Source organism: Heliangelus exortis, chromosome 2, assembly GCF_036169615.1.
Source record: "Heliangelus exortis chromosome 2, bHelExo1.hap1, whole genome shotgun sequence".
Classification (NCBI taxonomy): domain Eukaryota; kingdom Metazoa; phylum Chordata; class Aves; order Apodiformes; family Trochilidae; genus Heliangelus; species Heliangelus exortis.
In genome coordinates this window covers 6,882,173-6,902,696 of record NC_092423.1, presented here as the reverse complement: position 1 = coordinate 6,902,696, position 20,524 = coordinate 6,882,173, and positions in this window count along the sequence as shown.

The following is a 20,524-nucleotide window of genomic DNA, read 5'->3' as shown; positions in this document are numbered from 1 at the left end:
CCTCCTTATTCCATGTAAGAGAGACCTTTCCTGTCTCTGACTTCCCACATCACTGCAGTTGGGATGAATGGTACCACCATCTTTATCTTGCAGCACTTCTAACTGACTTCAGGGTCTCTTTCTGTGTATGTTTCATTTCTTGCTGCCCAAATTAATGTCCCCACTTGTAATTTTTTTCTGCTGACTTTAATGAAGCTTCCCCAAGAGTCCTAATCTTGGTGACCTTTCTAAGAAGAAATACAAGTCAGCCTGCTTCCCCAGGAAGTTTCTCCCAGTTTCTTACAGCTCTGTTGAGAACACATACCCACCTCCCTCTATTTCCTCTGGATATGATGACTCCTCTCCTATCTCTAGAGACAGTAATCAATTCCAGGAGGAAAAGCAGCTTTTTTTGGCTTCTTGCTGGGGAAGCAGTTTGTCCCATTTAAGAAAACTCCAGAGAAGGTCTCTTAAAGACAAACCAGAGTGAATTACCATCTCTTAAGAGCTGACAACTCATATTACTACTGTTTTCCTTATGCTGAGATACTTTCAATCCCCAGCAAGGTTGCTTTTCACCTCACTGCTGAGATTCCTGTTGAGGACCATCATATGACTTTCTTTTGCACTGTGATGTAATCAGGCTTTTTTCAGCCAGAGAAAATAGGAGGCATTTGAAAGTGACCAACTGAGGCATCAGATGGAGCTCAGGTCTTCAGATATATTCTCCTGTTGAAATCATCCTTAAGAACCAGCCTAAATGTCTTGCCACAAGGGTCAGCCAGGACATCTGTGGCAGTGACAACTGCAATTGGTGTCCCAAGTCCTGTGATAGCCAACAGTCTCTTTTGTAGGAATAGGAGAGAGGAGAGGTGGGGATTTTCAATAACAAAACCTCACTTCAAGCATCCTTAAAAGTTGTGGAGCTAAGTCTTTCTTGTGCAACAGGACCAATATAAGAAGGGAAAAAAATTAGCCTTAAATTCGGGTTGATCTGCAACCAGAGCATCCTTTCCCCACACCCCTCCTTCTTTTTTTCCACTTCCATACTGAGGACATTTAAAGAACAACAAAGACTCAAAGACTATTCACAGGGCCTAGATTTCTGGCACTGCCTGAGCTACTGCAGAGGAGCAACATCTCTGTATTCAGCTGACTCCCTGACTCTGTCATAGCCCTGGTAAAACACCGTTAAAAATAGGTTCTTTCTAATGACCCATTCCAGTGCAATGGAGATCCCTGTGTACACTCATTTGCTTTGAGGATTGCATCATCCTGAAGGAAGTGTAGCCAGAGAGATTTAAAACAAAAGTGGTCTGTCTCCAGGCTGAGCTGTGGTACTTGGCAGTGATGCCACTCTCCCCTGAGGCCAACGTGCTGTTTTAACATCCTGCTCCTATCCCTGTAACACACTGTCACACTGGAAGGATGGCATTTCTTGTCTCCTGATCTATAAAAAAATATTGGATGAGCTACCAGTGTCCTTGAATGAGGTTATTAATCCATGTGGGACCTTGTGCTGTGAGAATTACCAGGATTTCAGGGGCTTGTTCAGGAAGCAAGATGTTGAAATAGAACCTCTCGTTTGTGAAGCAAAAGTCATTGCAAGCTACTGATTAACTGGTTAGAGGACTGAAGTATTTATCCCTGTTACTGTCCCAGAATTGTATCAGGTAAGGTAATGAGTTAAGAGGTGAACTGAGAGGTCTGGATGCTCAGGAGGGGGTAAGCATTTCTTTACCTGCCTCCAGGATTCACACAGTGGAAACAATCCTAAGGCACACATTTGAAATCCCAAAAGATGATATATGACACACACTACCTGGAGAAGGCACCTCCAGGTATTGGCTTTGTGATAGGTAGAGCTGGTGAAAGGACAGAAGATATGCTCTGGGTGTCTGGAGAAGAACAGGTAACTGGGATAACTGGACAGTCAGCTCTAGTAATGTTCACAAAAATTGTTGAATAAACATGACTTGTAAGTTCTTACCCATCATTGAAGGTCATTAGAGAAGAAGTAGTGCTGAAAGTGTGGAGTGTTGGTACTTCATCTTCCTCTGTGAGGTCCCAAAATGCCAAAGGAGGAAGATGTTGCTCTTTTCTCCATCCATTTATAACAGCATCTTGATGGGTATTTGTCTCTTAGGTGAAGAGTGAACACATCAGCTCTACTGTAGGAAAAGTGAATGGTGGCTGTATGTTGGTTGTAGTCAGATGAAGAGCTGTTGTTTCTTTTCTTGGTGGTATGAGTGACTGGAGTAGAAGGAAAAGAAGTATAAGAAAAAAGAAGAAAAAAAGTATCTTTTGGCTTTCATAATTAGACTTATTATCAAATCCACCATAAAATCACAAAGATTTATGGTGAAACCTAATAGGACCTGGATAAAGAAAGAAGAAACACAACTTGATAAATATTGCCCTGTTTTAGGACTCACACATGGAAAGTCCTTGTTATGATACATTCCTGAGGTTAGTGGTTATGTGATAGGGAATGGGAGTGGGTACAAATGTGTAACCTGCTCCCAGGATTTGCAGGGCATAACCTTCTTCCCCTGGTTCTCTCCTTTGAAAGAAAGGGGATTCCTAGAAACTAGCCAGAAAACAGGGACAAGCTGTCCTGTGAAGGATTGTCCCCCTTGTGTTCCCTGCTACATCCATGCTAGCTGTCTTAGTACAGGAAGATTGTCAAAAAAAAGCAATTCCTAAACAATGTCTGCTGAAATGTAAGGCTGCTGCAATTATGTAATGCCTTCCCTCCCACCTGAGATAGTGATTATTAATTAAATTGTGTAAGAATTCTGCCCAGTATTTAAATGCTGTGCATGGATTATCTTCATAACTCATTACCCATTTGTATGGAGATCAAGAAGTGTGGCACTGACTCTGAGAAATATCTCAGTTAAAAAAATTTAATGTTTTTGTTGCTCTAATCTGCTAACTACCTGTAATCAGAAGTACAGCTGCCTGATCCAGCAGCTGGGGGAGCTTCTGCCTCTGCAGCTCAGCCTCAGACAGGAGCTGCCTGATGAATTTATGCTCAGGTTCAAAGGATTTCAGTGGAGTAACAGATCAATTAAAACCAGGAGTCATTTAATCTGCTTTAGATATGCTCTCAGTGGCCAAGTTTAGATGTGCTGAGGTTTAAAGGTGGTGATTGCAGGTTTCTTTTATATTCACTGGAACAACCCCTCAAGGATCATCTTTACATTTTCTTCATGGAGGAAAATGTCCCTTTCTAGAGGAGAGTTCTTCTGACCTCTTTTACTTAGATGCTTATTTTAGGATGAGATCACTTCCCTCCTTGCCAGATGCAAAGTAGGCTGAGGGTGAATATGGAGAAGAGAAGGCTCCAAGGAGACCTTATAGAGGTCTTTCAGTACCTGAAGGGACTACAGGAAAGCTGGGGAGGGTGTGTAGTGATAGGACAAGGGGGAATAGTTTTAAGCTGGAAGAGGGGGAATTTAGGCTAGACATTAGGACAAAATTCTTTAGTGTGAAGGTGGTGAGACACTAGCACAGGTTGCCCAGGGTGGTTGTGGCTGCCCTCCCACCCCCCTCCCTGGAAGTGATCAAGGCCAGGTTGGATGGGGCTTGGAGTAACCCCATCCATTGGGAGGTGTCCCTGCCTATGGCAGGGGACTTGGAACTAGGTGACCTTTATGGTCCCTTCCAACACAAACCATTCTAGAATTTTATGTCTGAATTCTTTTGGATATTTAAATTAATGTAGATGGGCTGCACCCTGCTGTGTCCCTTCCTGCAGGATGGGCCATGGGATTCCCCTGCTCCCAACCAGCTCTTGAGACAGACAGTTCCTGTGTCCTCAATGGGTTTGTTTCCTGAACACAAGCTCTGAACACTTTCTTGTTCCTTGATACACAAACCACTGGACATCCAAAACTAAGGATGAGTTTGTAAGGCATCAGAGGGAAACGCTTCCTTACCGATTTATTTGGAAATGGAACACATTGGATAAAACCTTGCCGGACAACAATAAAGTAGAGTCTATGAGGGTACCTGTATAGAGTTAGCCTTCAGAGTAGCTCCCACACCCCAGGAGAGTTTGGCCGAGCTGCAAATACAGTCTGGGAGGCTTCAGTCTCTCTTCTGCTCTATAACATACACTTCAAGCAAAAGGGATCATGCTCTTCACCTGCAAGAGTGAGAGGAGCCAAGGGGAAGGCAGGAGCTCAGCATGCTAACAGGCTGCATGCCTTTGTTACTGAGGGAATAAAACATCTCTGCACCTATTATTCCTTTCTGTGCCCATTTGTAAGTGTTTCCACAATGCAGGCAATGTTGTTCAGAGTTCTCTGCATCTGACTTTTAAAAAAAAAAATCTCTGTTATGCTGTTATCTGGAGGATATTAACCCCTAGGTGCTTAGGTTTTTAAATGCATAAGAGATGCTGGAGGGAGGGAAAGGGAAAAAATATATCTAATCCTGCTTAAAAAAAAAGCCAGAAGGTGAAATAGTGGAACAATCACTCTTTAACACAATTTGCTGTCACCTTCACCACAAGGTCCCTTTGCTCTGACACCCAGAATTAAGAACCAAACTCAGCCAGTTGCTGTAATTCAAAAAACATGGACATGCACACAAATAAATCAGTGCCCAGCAGTTCCCTAAGGTCCAACTCTTGGAGGCACAAACCATTTTCAAACTGATACCAGAAATGAACTTTTATTTTCAATCATATTTACTGTAAATTAGAAATTACTCAGTAAAATGCAATCTGTTAGGCAAAACACATCCTGTCACTTTCAATTAACCAGCTAAAAGGTTGTTAATGAATAAATATTGACTTTTAGAGGAAGTGCTTCTTAACCAGCTGCAAATCCATGTGTATGATATTTGACAAATGATCAATACAGAGCTGGTACACTCCTGCTAACTTGGAGGTAACTGTTCAGAATGCCTTAGCATGGCATTAAGTGATGAGTTGCAGAGTGGCCCAGCTGTAGGGGTGGATTGAAGAGATGCTGAGTTAGTGCAAAGCTGCATTAGGTGTATGCAGCCAGCTCTATTGCTGCTTCTCAAACTAAGCACCTGGGAGTGAAAACTTGGAGAGAGAAACCAGCCATTCAAGCACCCCTGCAATTTTCACTTCATTTTTCAAAGCCTGGAACAATAATGAGGGCTGAGACAGATCAACCCCTTTCTGAGTCAGAATTTTTACTAGATAGAAAAAAATACTGATGTAGATGCTGTACAGGTTGACTCTTTAAGCTTGTAAAAGCTTATCTGACAGCTGTGTCTGGATAAATATCCCCTGATGATGCTCCTGGTCTGTACTGTCTGATGTGTATGGTGACTCCGGGCTTTTTACTCATCCAGAAAACTGACTCCTTGAGCTAATTGCTGTTGAGGGGAATCAAGTCTCCAAATCTAGCAGAACTAGCTGAGTTCTTGCTTTCTCTTCCTTGTCCTGTTGCATGAAAATGAATGTTGCTTGATTCAATGCTTTAGCACTTCCACTTGTTCCTAATACAAAAGGGTACCTTTCATCCCACTGGTTGTTCAAATAGCAATTTGTGAAGCATGACAGCTCCATTGGATATTGACTGGGAGTTGAAAGAGTTAAGTATTTTTATCTGTGCTGGTGTTTCAAGTGTTTTTCTTGCTTGAACAGAAATACAATTGCCTCTGGCTCCCTGGGCTGAAGATGATAAAGATTATGAAGTTCATAGATGCTTTGCTACTTTGACATCTAAATGGAAATGAGTCCATCAGCTGGGACTCCTCAGGAGACCATCAACAAGATTACTGTTTGAACTAAGATAGGTGGTGTAGGGTTAAAAGGGGCCTTGTGGGAAGATGTTAGCCCTGTCTTAAATGGGCAGGATAGTCTTTATTCTAAATATTCTGATGGTCACTGATGTGGTGGTTTTGATATATGAGAGCTTAAAAATCATTTGAGTTGTCCTTGTGGTCCTTGTGACCCTGCAGTAGAAGAGGGCTGTGCTGCTGTGCTGTCTTGCCAGTTTAGACATATTTGCTCCTCTTCCTCCTTTCCTTCCTGTCTGTCCTATTTACCTGTTTGTTGGTTTGTGTTTGTTTGCTTGGTTGATTTTTTACCTTTGGCCAGAACAGACCTGATATGTGCAGGGCAATTCAGTATTGGGACCACCTTTGGGGTCTGCCTGGCATCCAAGGGCACGTTAGTGAGGTGCTGTGCCCACTCTAACAAGCCCCATTTCTCAGCAGGACTGTGTAGCACACTCACAATGGTCCAGCTATGGCTTCTGGCTCTGAGGTCGCTCATTCAGTGCTCACTGGAGAATTTTTGATATATGTCCTAGATCATGTTGAAGGCAGGAGACTTCTTGCATGTAAAAGGTGTTGGGATCTAACTCTGATTTTGATCATCCAGGAATTCAGAATATAGGTGAGTATTTGGAAGCTCTTAATGAAAATTATAATAGAGTTTTGTTGTTCACTGCAAGGACAGCACACGTAGAGCTTAGATTTGTCCCCAAAGTCAAGTGCAGGGGACCCTGCCTTTCACGTAAGCATCAATAAATTTGCCTCACTGCTCCAGCTCTAATAAACACTTCCAGCTCTAATACACAGCAAGAACTTGTGTGCAGTGATGCTCTCTCTCTCTAATTGCTTTAATTTCTGTGCCTCAAATGCACATAGATTCTTCTCACGTTCTCGTTTGGGTGGTAAGTAATGCAGCACAAATTATGGGAATGGACATTGGGTGCATCAACAACAGTAAAAGCTAACAGCATTTCACGGGGACCAATAAAGCTGAGATAAGAACTGCTGGGCTTTTCTCTTCTTCATTGGCAGTTAAATGTGATTTCTATTATCTCAGTGTTTGCTTTAATGTTATATGGTACCTGTCAAAACCCTGTAGTCTTGCCGCTCACTGTTCCACTAGAAAGAAAAGACTCCATAAATTACAGCACCTTTTGCTACTGAAAGGTGTGTAAAACTATTCCATCTAATTCATGGTCCCCTTTATCATAAGTGATCTTGGAAATGCAGAAGATTAGCAAGGTCAGATGAGTTTGGGATATCAGGTCAAATCTGTAAATCTTCTAAGCTTACTGTATTCCCACCATTATCCCCAGAACCTACATAAACCTCTTGTGTGCTCCACCTCCAGGAGTCCCATGCAGTCCCCTATTTCAGGAGGCTGCTGGCCAAAGCTACCAAAACTCCAAGAATCTATTGTATGATGTGATCTACAGGATGGCAAGTCTGTGAACCTCTGCACTCTGACTGTTTCCTCTGTTGCTGTGCAGACTACAATGGGAGACAGGTCTTTGAGAAGGTCTTTACCTGTCCTAGCTAATTCAGGTATTGTCTTTGTGCTAACCTCATGATGCTGTTCCTCTTCAGGAGCTCTTTCTTGAACACCTGCACAGAACTGCCTTACCTGGTGCCTAGGACCTGACATGCACCTCTAAGCACTTACAGGTAGCAGAAACCTGAAGTGTCTTTGTTCTACCTGTAGGGAGAAGCTTTGTTATTAACCTTTGCATGGGAGCATCACTTAATAACCAAGCTGGACTGTCATTCTCTTGTGTCTCCTTTCCTCAGAACAACTCAGCTTCTGCCTAGTCAAGAATTTACCCAGCAGCATTGACTTGGGATGACTTTTTAACACAGCTGAATCCTTGCTGAGGGCCTGAAGTTCCCCCTCTGGAGCTGTAAGATAGCCAGGGTAGGACATGAACGTGTAAGTTTTGTGTGATATAGGAAGGAGACTCAATCGTTTTGGTGTGTCTCCAAATCTGCACTATGATCACATTTCTTCAGCTGGTCTTTTGTAAAGTGATTGAAGTAACAGGGGTACAATGGCAATCACCCAGGACACATTGCTCATCCTGTGCCAAAATCCTCATCACCCTGGTGTTGTTAGCAACAAAAGGTCATAACATGATTACTTAATATTGCTGTTGCAAAATAGATCAGGAACAATTGGGCCATGTTATGTTCTATACTTCACAAATAAGTGAAGTCACATCTCCTGCCCCTGGTAATTTGTAAGGTTGTGCAAGGCATGTAGGGTATGGCAAAGTTTGCTGGCTTTGAAGGGAGAACCTCCATACCAAACCAGGACATTTCCTCACCTCTAAGCTCTCTCTTCAGCTCTTTGCAGCAGCAGAACAACCTTCAGAAACGTTGGAGTAACTCCTATAAGAATAAAGGTTAGCTTATGGGGACTGGTGTGGGCAATGGGAGGTTGAGGTCTGTACCATCCTACTTAGTTAATACCTTTTTGTGGGGGGTCAAGACATGCAGAATGTCTGATTTTGGAGCTGAAAATGGTTTTGAGCTGGAAAATGTGCAAGGAGGAGGAGACAGAGCTTCAGGCTCCCAATCACCTGTGCATCTGATGGAGAATGCTTTGTGGAATGGCAGGACTGGGGATTAAGGGGAATCCATTCCCTATCCTCACACCAGGAAAGGACAGCAGTCTTGTCATCCTCCCAGGAGCTTCTTTTCAGACACACTTTTAAAATAAGAGAGGATAGTGATTAAATTCCTTCCCTGGGAGCTTGCCTTTCTTGGGCAAATGAGGAAAGGAAAAAAAAACATGTAAACAAATATTGAACAGATAGGCCAGATTTAAGCAGGCTCTGGGCTATTCCTTGGCTTGCCTTTTGAAGATGTGTCTGCCTATGTTTCTGTGCTTGCTTCTGTTTGCAGCAGCCTTTCTGCAGCCTTCCCCCATCCCTATCTGTGTCCCCATGGCTGCTTCCCCTGGGCCTGGGCTCTACAGTGAACTGAGCATTTTGAACTAGGAGTGGGACTTTTGCTGTTAGGAGTTCCTCTCCAATTGGATTTGGAGATGATGTTTGATTATTCAGAGCAGCTTTTGAGTCCACGTAGAGGTTACCCAGGGCTGGGTAGTCGGTTCAGGGTTTGCTTCTGCAAAAGACATGAACAAGACAGCTGCTGAGAGGCACTTTAGCACCCAAAGCCAGCCCACAGGTGCAGGAAGTGCTGCATCCTTTAAACATTTCAGACACGTTCTGCTGCATTGAGCTGCACCTCACAAGAATGTTCAGTTGCATTATGTCAGGAGCTGACATGATATGAGGTAATTGGATTTGATATGACATAATCCACCAGTAACACAACATGTGATAGATGAAAGAACTTTCCCTGAGGCAAGCAGAAACCAGCTGGTGCTGTACAACACCTGCAAAAAGGGAAGATTTTTAATCAGACCCTCCTGCCCAGCTGAGGTGGCAAGTTGTACAGTCTATGCACATCCCTAATTGAAAACTCAAAATGATTGATTGTTTTTTAAAATATCACAACATTTTATTTGGTTTGGAGCAAATGATATTTTCTGTAAATTCCTATCAGCCACCCACACAAAAACAGAAAAAAGAAAAGCCATGCTCAGGTGGACATCTACTATGTACAAGGTATGTTTACAGGTTTAACCTGGTTTGCTGCTAAGGGGATCACTGATGGGCTGATACCCATTTAGATCTGATCTTGAGCAGAGCTTCTTGTGGTGCTTCCTGCTGTTCTGCCAAAACCAATGACCACACCATGGTCAGAATTAGCTGATTCAGAGGTGTAACTGGGAATGTCACAGCTGAAATCCACATTTGACTGGTTTTTCCTTGGCCACATCCCAGGCTGCCATATCCCTTGAGTGAAAAGGGAAAGCCAGGAACAGAAGATTGTTCACAGCTTAGGAAAGTGTTTCATTACCTTGATTTCTGAATGAAGACATCCTGTGAGAAGAGCTGCAGGGGTCAGGGGAAGACTTGCTTTAGATGAATTAAAGAGATCTGATCCTAAGGGGACCTGTCCCCCATCTGCTCTGATTCAGGTTCCTGTCAGTCAGTGGTTTTACAGGCTTCCTTTTCAACATTACTTCCTGCAATGCTGTCACCTCTTCATTCACCACAAATGTTTCAGAAAGTTTTTTTTAAAAAGTAGTTGTAGGAAATCTTGACAAATATAGGGGTGGGAAGGAGAGGGTGTCATTTTCAATGTATGTATCCTAATTCCTCTTGGCTTTGATGTATAGGTTCTGTCTTAAGCAGTTTAGCATAGACTGTCTTGTGCATGTGGCACTCACTTGCCATGAGCACACTCCCTGTTTTGTGAGCTGCAGCATGTGAAGGTTCACATTTGTATCACTTGGCTGTCAAGGAGATGAAATACTCCATTTTTTTCCCTCTTCAATCCTAAACTTACCCCTAGTATTTTTGTCTGAAGGAAAACAAAGCAAAAAATTAGCAGATTATAAGATAAGAGTGTTTACTGGTTAGTATCTAAAGCTCTGGTTTGCTCTGGGAGAGCAGGACTTTCTCTGCATCACCGTCATAGATACCAGCACCCTCACACTCCCTGGGATTTTCCTGTCCTCTTTGCTGACCCTTCAGTAACCAGCCTGGGCTCTGCTGAACTTCCTGAGATCTTTTATAAGCAGAAACATCTCCACTACAAAAATGAGGCATGTGACTTATTATGATGATCTCCAAATAAAAAGGTGATTTTGTATCCCCATCAAAGGCTCTACTGCAGTTTCCTCTTGCTGGTGTTTCCAAGAGTTGCCATCCCAGCAGCTGCCCTGGTGAACAAAAGCAAAGTGTGTCTCAGCACTGGCCTTGAATGTCCTTCAATTGGGGTTGAAAGAGATGCTGAATGTTGTTCTAAGCTGTTTCCTTTGTGATGCCTTTAGTATAAATCTCTGCCCCCTTTCTTAAAAGCCAGCTCAGCCACATGAACTAGGCTTTATTTTATGAGGCTCATTATTTTTATATTGATGTTCATTTTCTGAAAATAGTGTGAAAGCTAAATGCATACAGCCCCCTAGATGTTTTAACAAAATCATATTTCAGTTGCAATATTGATTGTCTATCTATAAAGCAATATATGGCCAGGAGTTAATGTTAACAGTGCACTATGTTAACTGAAGTAATGTAGTGAAAAACAAAAATGAGAGTTGGGCTTGCTTTACTTTTTACTGCAGTGTGACACCTCCAGCTGAGCTTTATTGCTTCTCCTGAGTGTTAGGTAATCACAGAGATGACCTATAGCTGTTTCCCCTAGTGGATGGTAAGCAAAATCAGCCAGAGTTCATGGCTGCTGGAATGGGGGTGGCACATAAACAATTTTCCTTTCATTGTGTTTACACACATTTTGTTTCTGTCCTCTGAGCAAGAAGCAGTTGGGTGCAGGTTCAATGTCAAAGTGATGCCTACACCTGGTTACTTCTCCTGCAGTCTTGAAACTGTTCTTGCTTTTCTGCAAATGGGTGGAATTTTTATAGGAACTATATTTGTTCAATCATTTTCTCCCAGGAAATGAGGATTTAAGGTGAAAATCGGGCAAGTGTTTAGGCTGCAAAGCCTTTCTTTTATGGTTACTGCAGATTTGCAAAACAAGTTGGAGAACCCTGACCTATCTATTGATCTTCTGTATCTATACAGAATACACAGTGGATGATCTCCTGTTTTCAGAATTCAACACCATCCCAGCAGATCCACAATCAGACATATTTTCTAGGTACATTTTTTTTTTTCCCTGAAAAGGACCGTGTATTTTGTTTCTCTGTATTTACATATGGGAGCAGTGATAAGTAGAGGCACACAGTGATCTGGCCAAACCCCTGTTATTCTATCAAATATGGAGGAAATGGAAGGTGGAAGCAAACCTAAAAACTCTATGGTGTAAAAAAGACTGTGAGGGACCTCAACCAAACATGTAGGCTTTAATTTATTTTTTTAAAAATTATTATATCCCTTCAATTAAAACAAGACCTTTTCTCTCTGATTTTAAAATCCTCCAGTGATGATAATTTCAAAGATTTCCCCAGCACTTGCTGAGTGAGGAAGCTATCCCATTGTCCCAATTAAACCCCCTTTAATTCAGTCTGGGCTGTAATTCCATCTGCTTCCCACTGTGGTCAAGGGGAAAAGTTTATCCCCTTTGTCTTTGCAGCTGCTTTTTCAGTGTTTGTAACTACTGGGGTTCCATATCCCCTGGTCTTCCCTACTCTTGTTTTGCATAAACCATGGTTTTAGGCTCTGGTAGAGATGTGTTTGGTTTTCCTGTGTGTGTTTGGCTTTGCCTTTTGTTGTTGCTGTTGTTTTGTTTGGTTTACAAATCTCCTTTTCTCTCTTTTCCATTAATCTAACTTCCCCTGACATACAGTGGCCAAAACCGTGAAGAAGTTCTCCAGTAAAGCCTTTACCAGCAGCAAACAGAGCAGAAGGCTTTCTTCACACATCTCAAAGATGATGGTGCTCTTTGCATGCCTCAGCCTGGTGTCTGCTGTTTTCAGAATAACCCTGTTGATTCACATCTATCTGCTGAGTAGCTCTAACCCCTAAGTACTTCTCTGCAGAGCTGCCACCCAGTCTGTCACTCCTGCTTTGGCATCGTGCAGTTGTTGTTCCTCTCTGATCTTGATATTTGTTAAGGACAAAAGCTCATTTGCATCCCGTTTTCTCAGACCATTCCTATCGTTTACCAGGAGGATTTTGAACTCTAGCCCTGTGTTTTCTGGTGTGCTGGTTTTCCCTCCCTCTGTGCTGTGGTGGGTATGAATATGTAAACATAAAGGTTATGCTGCCATCCAACTTGCTAAGGAAAATATTGCATAGTGTGACATCCTAGTCAGAACCTTGAAGAATTTTTCTTCATATATACCTCCTTCTTGCAAGTGGGCTATCAGTCACTACTATACTCATAGATATTTTTTGCATACTCCAATAGCAGTCTCACTTAAACTTTGTATCTCTGCCTTGTCATGAAAAGATATAAGCTGAGGTGTGATCTCTCCTGCTCTTCCTCCATCCACCCTGCCAAAGTGCATCAGATTAGTTTAGAAATTATTTGATCTAAAAAACCCCAACCTTGACTTTTGCTCATTTTTTCCTGGGTATCTCTTAGATCTTTACAAACAGCTTCATTCTTTGTGTTCATATTTTTATATCATTTGAAGTGAAAGAAGTTTTTGAAGTGAAAAAAGTTTTTTCTAACTCTCTCCTTCCCTCTACAATGGCTGTTTTCCATTTTATTATAATCACCACCATCCTGCAGGAGATCTCAGGAGATCCTGACAGATCTTTTATCCATTTTCTGACATGCCATGCTTCCTTAGCTGCTTTCTCTCTTCCCAGCAACTGAGCTGCTGGATGCTCTTCTGCTATGCAAAGCCTTGGGAGATGCATAAAAAGGACACTTAGAGTCAGTATCCCAAATAGAGAGGTGAGTGCTCTCACTCAATGGTTGGAGCACTTCTCAGCAGCCAGGAGACTTTCATCCCTTGTGTCTCTCAAGACTTCCAAAGGTCAGGGAAGAGGGGTTGACCTCGTTTTCCACCCACTGAAAGTTTTCCACATTTCTTATTTAATCCAGAGGTCCCCCAAGCTCAGGAGAAAGTGTTTGAATGTCATGCAGTTCCCTTTTCTGGCAGGAGGGGCTTTGGCTTTCAGTCCTTCCTGCTCCAGGCATGGTTTTTGTCATTTAATGTGCTATTTTATGCATTTTTTTGATATGTAAAGTGGATAATTAAACCACATTAAATCTCTTCATAGACCCTCATTCAAGTTTAACATAGCATTAATTTGGCTGAGATTAATTTATTTGGTAAACTGAATTATCAGCATTTTAATTTTGAATTAGAGTGTGCATAAAGGAGCCTAATTTGGATTAAATAATCCAAATTAATTTAAAGTATGAGCAGAAAATGAATTAATCTTCCTGAGACTCCCAGTGTAGGCTCAAAACATCAATCATCCTTTGCTCATCCCATGCAGGTGAGAATTCATCTCCAGCCATTCTCTCCCTCTTTGCTATGTGGGGCTTTCATTTCTTCTTTTTGGTGATGAGCAGATCCTGATGGAGAACTGATGGTGATCTGGACTGGCAGGAAAGAAGCAGGGGTGGGTTGTTGACAGAAAAGTGTATAAATGTGACACACAGTGCATGCAGCCCTCAGCCAACAGTTAAATGAATAAGGGAGCGAGAAACATCTCCTGACCACAAGAAGGAAAAGGAACAAAGCTCTTTCTCTGCTTTTAACTTTTTGTTCCTCTTTGCTCTAACCACTGCTCCAGATTTACACTGAGCAGGAGGGCTGGGCTCATGACTCCTACATGTCGAGTATTCCTATAGGAGCCCATCCATTACTTGTGCTGCATAAGCAGTAAGAATCCCATTGAGCTCTCTTTCACTTGTGTCTTGATGCTAATGCCTTGTACACCAGCTTTCTCATGCATCCCCTTTCCTCAGGAGCTCTGGGGAGGAAACTAAAATCAACCACAGATTACTCAGACTTTCCAAGTGGGTTCTGCAGAGCAGAGAGTGCATCCTCAGCTCAACTCCTGTGCGTAACTCCCGTTCCCATTAATGGGAGTTATGTGCTTACATTCACAGGATGCTATTCCCCAATGCCTGACAGCTTGGTTCATCATTTATGCTACCAAAATGACCTGCAAATTGTAGGAGTCAGGAGCAAACCCTGATGCAATGGAGTGGTGCCACACACACCTGAGATCCCCTCTCTCTTACATCAGGATGACGCCTGGCCCAGGGCATCTTTGTTCTCTCACTGGTAATAGGACAACTTCTAGATAGTTTCACCATGTTTTCCCCGTGGAATTAAAGCAAGACAAATCTTAACCTCCCAAATGCTTTGACATCCCTAGAGGATAGATTTATGCCAACCCTACATGATAAGGAATTAGCCCTGTGGCAACAATCAGCAATTATATATGCCAGGAAAGAAGAGCAGTTGCTGAAAAGGGGATTAATTAGGAGTAATGGGATAAAATTAAGGGAGTGGGGGTGTTTAGTTTGAATATTAGGTCATGCTTCATGCTATTGCATTTCTCAGCCCATGGAACAGTCTCTAAGAGGGGAAATCTTGTCACTTTGGGAATTCAAATGTGTACAAAGCTGGAAGCCTCTGAATGGACTTTACCTGGCTCAACAGGAACAGGGTAGGACATGAAAAAGATGAGACCCTCCTCATGGTGCACTGGAGAGAGACATCCAGCATCTCTGTGTCCCCTCCTTCTTGGCAAAGGGGACAGTGACTGTGGATAACAGAGCTGCCCCAGAGAGCAGGCATAAATATAGTTATGCTGTAAATAAAAAAAAGAGTAATCAGTGACCAACATCTTTCTTTTCTTCAGGAGTCCTGAGGTCTTACATCTTTGTTGACTCTGTGAAGAGCAATCAATCAGAAAGAAAACAGTCCTTATGACACCAAGTGTGAAAAAATAAGGTGCAACCATGGAGAAGACCTCTTGCTGTGTGCCTTGGAAGACAGTCTAAGAGGAGGACTTGGTGGATCTGCTTCTGTTACTCCTACAGCCATAACTTTGTGACTCCAAAGTTGGGATTTATTTGCACCTCATTGTGCTTATACATGGTTTTCATTTTATCTTGAGACTGGAGCATCCTACCTGTCCTGTTGACCAGGGGGACACAGATCTGGGTGGAGACTCACCTGTCACCCTCTAGACAGCTTTTCCCAAAAGGCACGGGGCAGAGCAAGCCTGGGCCCGGCCTCAGGCAGGGTGATGGTGTAGATACACCCAGTAAGTTTCCTCATAAGCAGGAAATCCAATGATTACTGTGCCATGGGTAATTTTTAAAGGCAGATCCCACTTTGTGTCCCCTTCAGCATCATCACTACAGCTCCAGATGTAGCTCTGAACAATCTACTGTTCCAACAGGGGACAAAATTGGTGAAAGTAGGGGGGTTCCTTGTAATTCTTCAGTGCTGTTCCCTAAACACTTTTGAATGTGATTTTTTTTTGTGTCCTCCTGAGTATGTTTTTCTCCTTGACATAGTTGATTGGGTTATCAGGCTCATGGGTATGTTCTTTTAAGCCTTATAGTGCCCATAAGTTTTGGGGCTTCATTGTCACTGTGCTTTATACTTATTTCTGCTAGCCTGACACAGGACATCCAGGTTATCTTTTGATGGGATCTGTAGGTGCTCCAGTGATAGTAGCTGGCAAGACTGTGCATCTACCCTATTCAAAACCCTAAACACCACAGGGGTCATAATGATAATCAAGCCTGGCCTGCTACTCAGCCATCCTGTGTCTACTTGCAGAAAGATCAGGAAAGCATCATCCTACAATATCAGTATCCTATAGATCCCTCTTCTCACAGCCTCCCTCCCCCCCATGGTGACATTTCCACAAAGTGACAGCCAGCTCAGCACTACCCATTCAGCCAGGTGAAGGTTTGCCCCAACCACGGTGGTGCTGTGCCTTGGGAGTGACAAGGCATTTATTTATAGTTAATGGCATTTTTGACCTTCCACATCTCCTTACTGCTCTTCTAAGTCTGCTTTAATCTCATTACATAAGGAAGTAATAGCCTTAGAGAGAGAATCTGTACGCAGGCAGCCAAGCTCAGATAAAGCTCTGGGCACTATAGGGTGAAAAAAACCCAGTATCTGGTTACTGGCTACATGGGAATCAACAGGAGTGAAGATGTGACCTGACAACCAAGTGACAAAAAGACTTAGAAGGAGGATGATTCCTCCCTCTGCTTCCCTTTTGGGTTTAACCAGACTTTTTCCAACTCATCTGGGTGAATAGAAGTAACAGCAATGATCAGCCACTGACTCCTGGGTTTTTCCCGAATGAGGTCTGACAAGCAGATTGATCCTTGTCCTGGTGAAACACCTGAGAGGACAGAGGTGGTCTCCTGGTTTCTGTTTTTACAGGGGACTGCTGAAGGCTGGTTTGGCTTCTGGCAAAGTTTGCAGGAGGTCTAACATTTGTTTTATGTTCACAGAAGGAATGTCAGCTCTGCTTTGGCCAAGCACCTTCCCACTTCCAACCATCCCTGAAATAGGAGACCATCCATCCCTATGTGACCAGTGGGGGTGGCAGGGATGCACTGGGAATGCAGGGAAAAGACATTTGGGATGTGTAAAGTATAGACTTGAGTTTTCTGAAAGGAGTTTGGAGTTATGTGGTAGCAGCTAAATGGGAAATGCCCCTGTCTTTGGGGTTGTGGGGGTTTCTACTTGGGACCTGGAGGCAGCAGTCCCAATGCCTCCCTTTGAGCTCCTGTTTTCAGAGACAGAGAAGGATTCACAGTCTTGGAGCACTGGGTATATTCCAGATGGGTGCTGTAAATATCCCTCTCCTGCATAATTCCCCAAAGTCCTGTTTGTTTGTTTGCTTGTTTTTCCCTCTATCCCTGCAGGCTTTCCTGGGGCACTGTCACTTCTGGTCTTAAATTTATCCTCTCAGCAACAGTCAGCGAGAGCAGAAGCATTTAATCTCCCATCCTGCACCTAGGCTGATGCTCCACTTTTTATTGTCTACATATATCTGTAATTATTAGCTTACAGCAACATTTCATTGGCCAATAAATGTTAGTTATGGTATATTTGGTAGCTTTATGAAATGTAATTAGTGTTGCAACAGCATGAGATACTCAGGAGCTCCGGCACTGGTAGGTGAACCTTTCATCAGCTGTGGGCATTTAATTCACTTTAACAGAAAAGACATAAACAAATAACAATATTGCATCCTTGGACTGGCCTAGTTTCATCTTGTTTGCTTTCCTGGCTGCTGTGTTTCTACTGTTTTCTTATATGATTTTTTTGCTCCCACAGGCTTGTAGTAAATTGATCATTGTTAGTTCTGAGATTCAAATTTCCCTTTATACCATCCACAGTCCATCTATTACTGCTTATCATGTTTTGCTGGAACTTAGGAACCTCCTTCAGTTTTAGAGGGCCTTGCTCGAGACTAAGAAGTGCAGAACAGATAAAATTGGAAAAATGCTACTACCAAAGCTTTCAAAGAAAGCATTTTTTTTCAGTTTGGAAATCAAAATAAAATATATACCACTGGGATTAAACCAAATTATGTTTTCCTTCAGGTTATCTGGCCAAAATAAGTAGCCCCAGATTCTATTTTATTTGAATCAAAACTTTCCCTTCAACCTACAGGAATGCATTTTTTTTTTTTTTTTTTTTTTTTTTTTTTCATTTGTCCAGAAAATAAATGACCAGCAACTTTCCTAAGCAATGGGTTTCAGAAGGCTTGCAGAGGATGTTGGAAACCCAAATTCAACTATTGTTTCTGGCTGAGAAAACCTGCAATTCAGTCCTTCACCTCCCAGGAAAAGACCTTAGTACTCAAAGCAAAGGTATTCTTGGGTGAGATGCACTCAGTATTTCTCTTTGGATCCATTCCACTTTATGCAAACAAACACCCACAGGATCAGAGAAAATTTGGGTCTACCACCCACTGAAGTGGGTGTCCTGGATGCCAACAAGGAGATCATCTTCCCAGAGCAGACCAACTCCAACAAGCTGTGCTGAGAGATGCCTGTCTGAACTGCAGAAGTTGTGGGTCCAGTTTCCTCTTCCTGAATTCGAGCCCCAAATCTGCAAATAACTCCAGGCTGATCAAAATGGATTTTTAGTGTATTTACCAGCTGTCAAAAGATCTGTCCTGAAGCTCTGGTTATTATTTCTCCTTTGTGGCAAGTTACTGTGAGGCAAGTGAGGCTGAAAGTCCAGGCACGATGGAGAACCTGGAACAACCATGGGAGATTTCCTTTAAATATTGCCTGGTTTTCTTGGGCTTTGGTGTAGCACATGTCATGTAGTGCCTCAGCCCTTCACACATCTGAAAGCTGACAGTGCTTCAGGGATCTCTCCTTGTCATGGATGTCTCAGCACACACTTCTTTCACATGTGAGATAGTTCTTGGCAACTGTGGGGTACAGGTTCAGCTCCCCAGACCCCAGCTGCCATGAGCACCATGTCCTTCATCCCACCAAGGTGCACTGAGAAGGCCAGGACCACTTGCAGGTGTGAAGTCTCCCTCACCATGAGGTCTGGGTGGTGAACATCTACTTCATGGCTGAATCGTGTTTCTCCTGTGACTCCTCAGTAACAGGAGTCCTGTACTTCAAGGATAGGCTTAATTTCCAAAAAGACACTAAGCTAGGTCCTGAGTGTTGACCACTCCACTGAAGTATTCACGATAAAGCTTTGATTACCACACAACAATCTCTCTAGCAAGACTTTCTGCAGAAGAGTCTTCCCCCTTCTCCTCACTCTCAGGGGTCTTAGTGCTTTGTTAGCTAAAATCCGCAGGCGTGTTCTAATTGAGTGGGAAAGGGAAAATCAAAAACCTATAATCAGACTTTATTTAGCTGGGATCTAAGGCAGAGAACTCATAGATGTGGTGCCATCAAGAAGCTGTCTAGAGCTGCCAGCACCTGGTGCAGGGCTCTTGGCACATCCCTGGTCCTGGTCTCGGTGCCAGCTGAGGAAGCTGTCAGGAGGGGGGATTGGTTGTCATCCCTTGGATTATACCTGATTTATGGTCTCGCTTGTTGACTTCAGAAGTCTCTCAGTAGCAAGCTGCATTGTCTTAACTTTGCATTTGTAGATTATCCACACTGTGGGGTTATAAATCCTTCTGAGCACAGCGCGCTTCCAAGGCCTAATTATATTGTCACTGATAGGGTCTGGAGAGGGAGTCTATGTGCTACAATGCTCTGCTGGCCCCGGGTTCAGGAGGCATTCATAGAGGCATTTTATCAGTCAATTTCATGAGACATTAATTAATGAGATACTTCAATTAGATCATTTCTGTCACGAGGAAGGAATTATTCTTCATGGTCAAGATTACATCATCTTAATTAGTCCTTCTCCAAGTAATTTGCTTCTTTTCAAGCCCCGAAGAAGGGTACATTCATTATAGATAATTAATATTCAAGTTAATTGACTGTACCCTACAATTCATGGAGGGCCTTTGAAACAGATTTTCTAGTTAGGCCTTGGGAAGGGCTGTTAAAGTTGCACTGCACACTCCTATGGAAGGCTTCTCAATCATCTGGGGGACCAAATCATAATTATCAGCCCCAGGCCTGTCTTAGCCACTCCAGTTAATATTCACAATAGGGTGCCCATTCTCAGCAACTACTGTATAGACACAAAAGCTGAGACCAGAGATCTCTTGTATTTATGTACACACTATGCAGGGAATATATTTTTTGTTAGCACACACATTCTTTGCAGCAAAATTACTTTGATTTGACTATTTCAGTTTTAAAAAGGAATTTTTATAGCAAGCCAATCAGGAATAGGAGATGCTTTCAAGTTTGGATGCTGTTTGTTTATTATCACTGAAGAAAGGTAATGCAATATTAATGTTGTGTCTTTTAATGTTGCAAATAATCCACAGAACCCACCTTTCCCACAGAAAAACTTCGTGAAATTTTTCTGTACTACATACAAACGTTGCATAAATTTTCTTTCCTTGTATTTTTGCTTAAGCTTTTAAATTTGACTTTAATCAAAACTTAATTTAAACATCCTGTTCCAGACCATAGCAGTGATCTTCTATTTGAAAATGATGCCTGCCTAAAGCTGCAGAAGCTGGAAACTCACATGTAAATCGTTGTTTGCAAAAGCAGCTACTTAAGAAAAATAGAAAAAAATTGAAAACATTTACAAGTTAGCAAACTGAGAAGCAGCTACAAGTCTGGAATAAACAGCTACAACTCCCATTGAAGCCAGGGGATTGTGCTGGCTGTGCTTGCATCA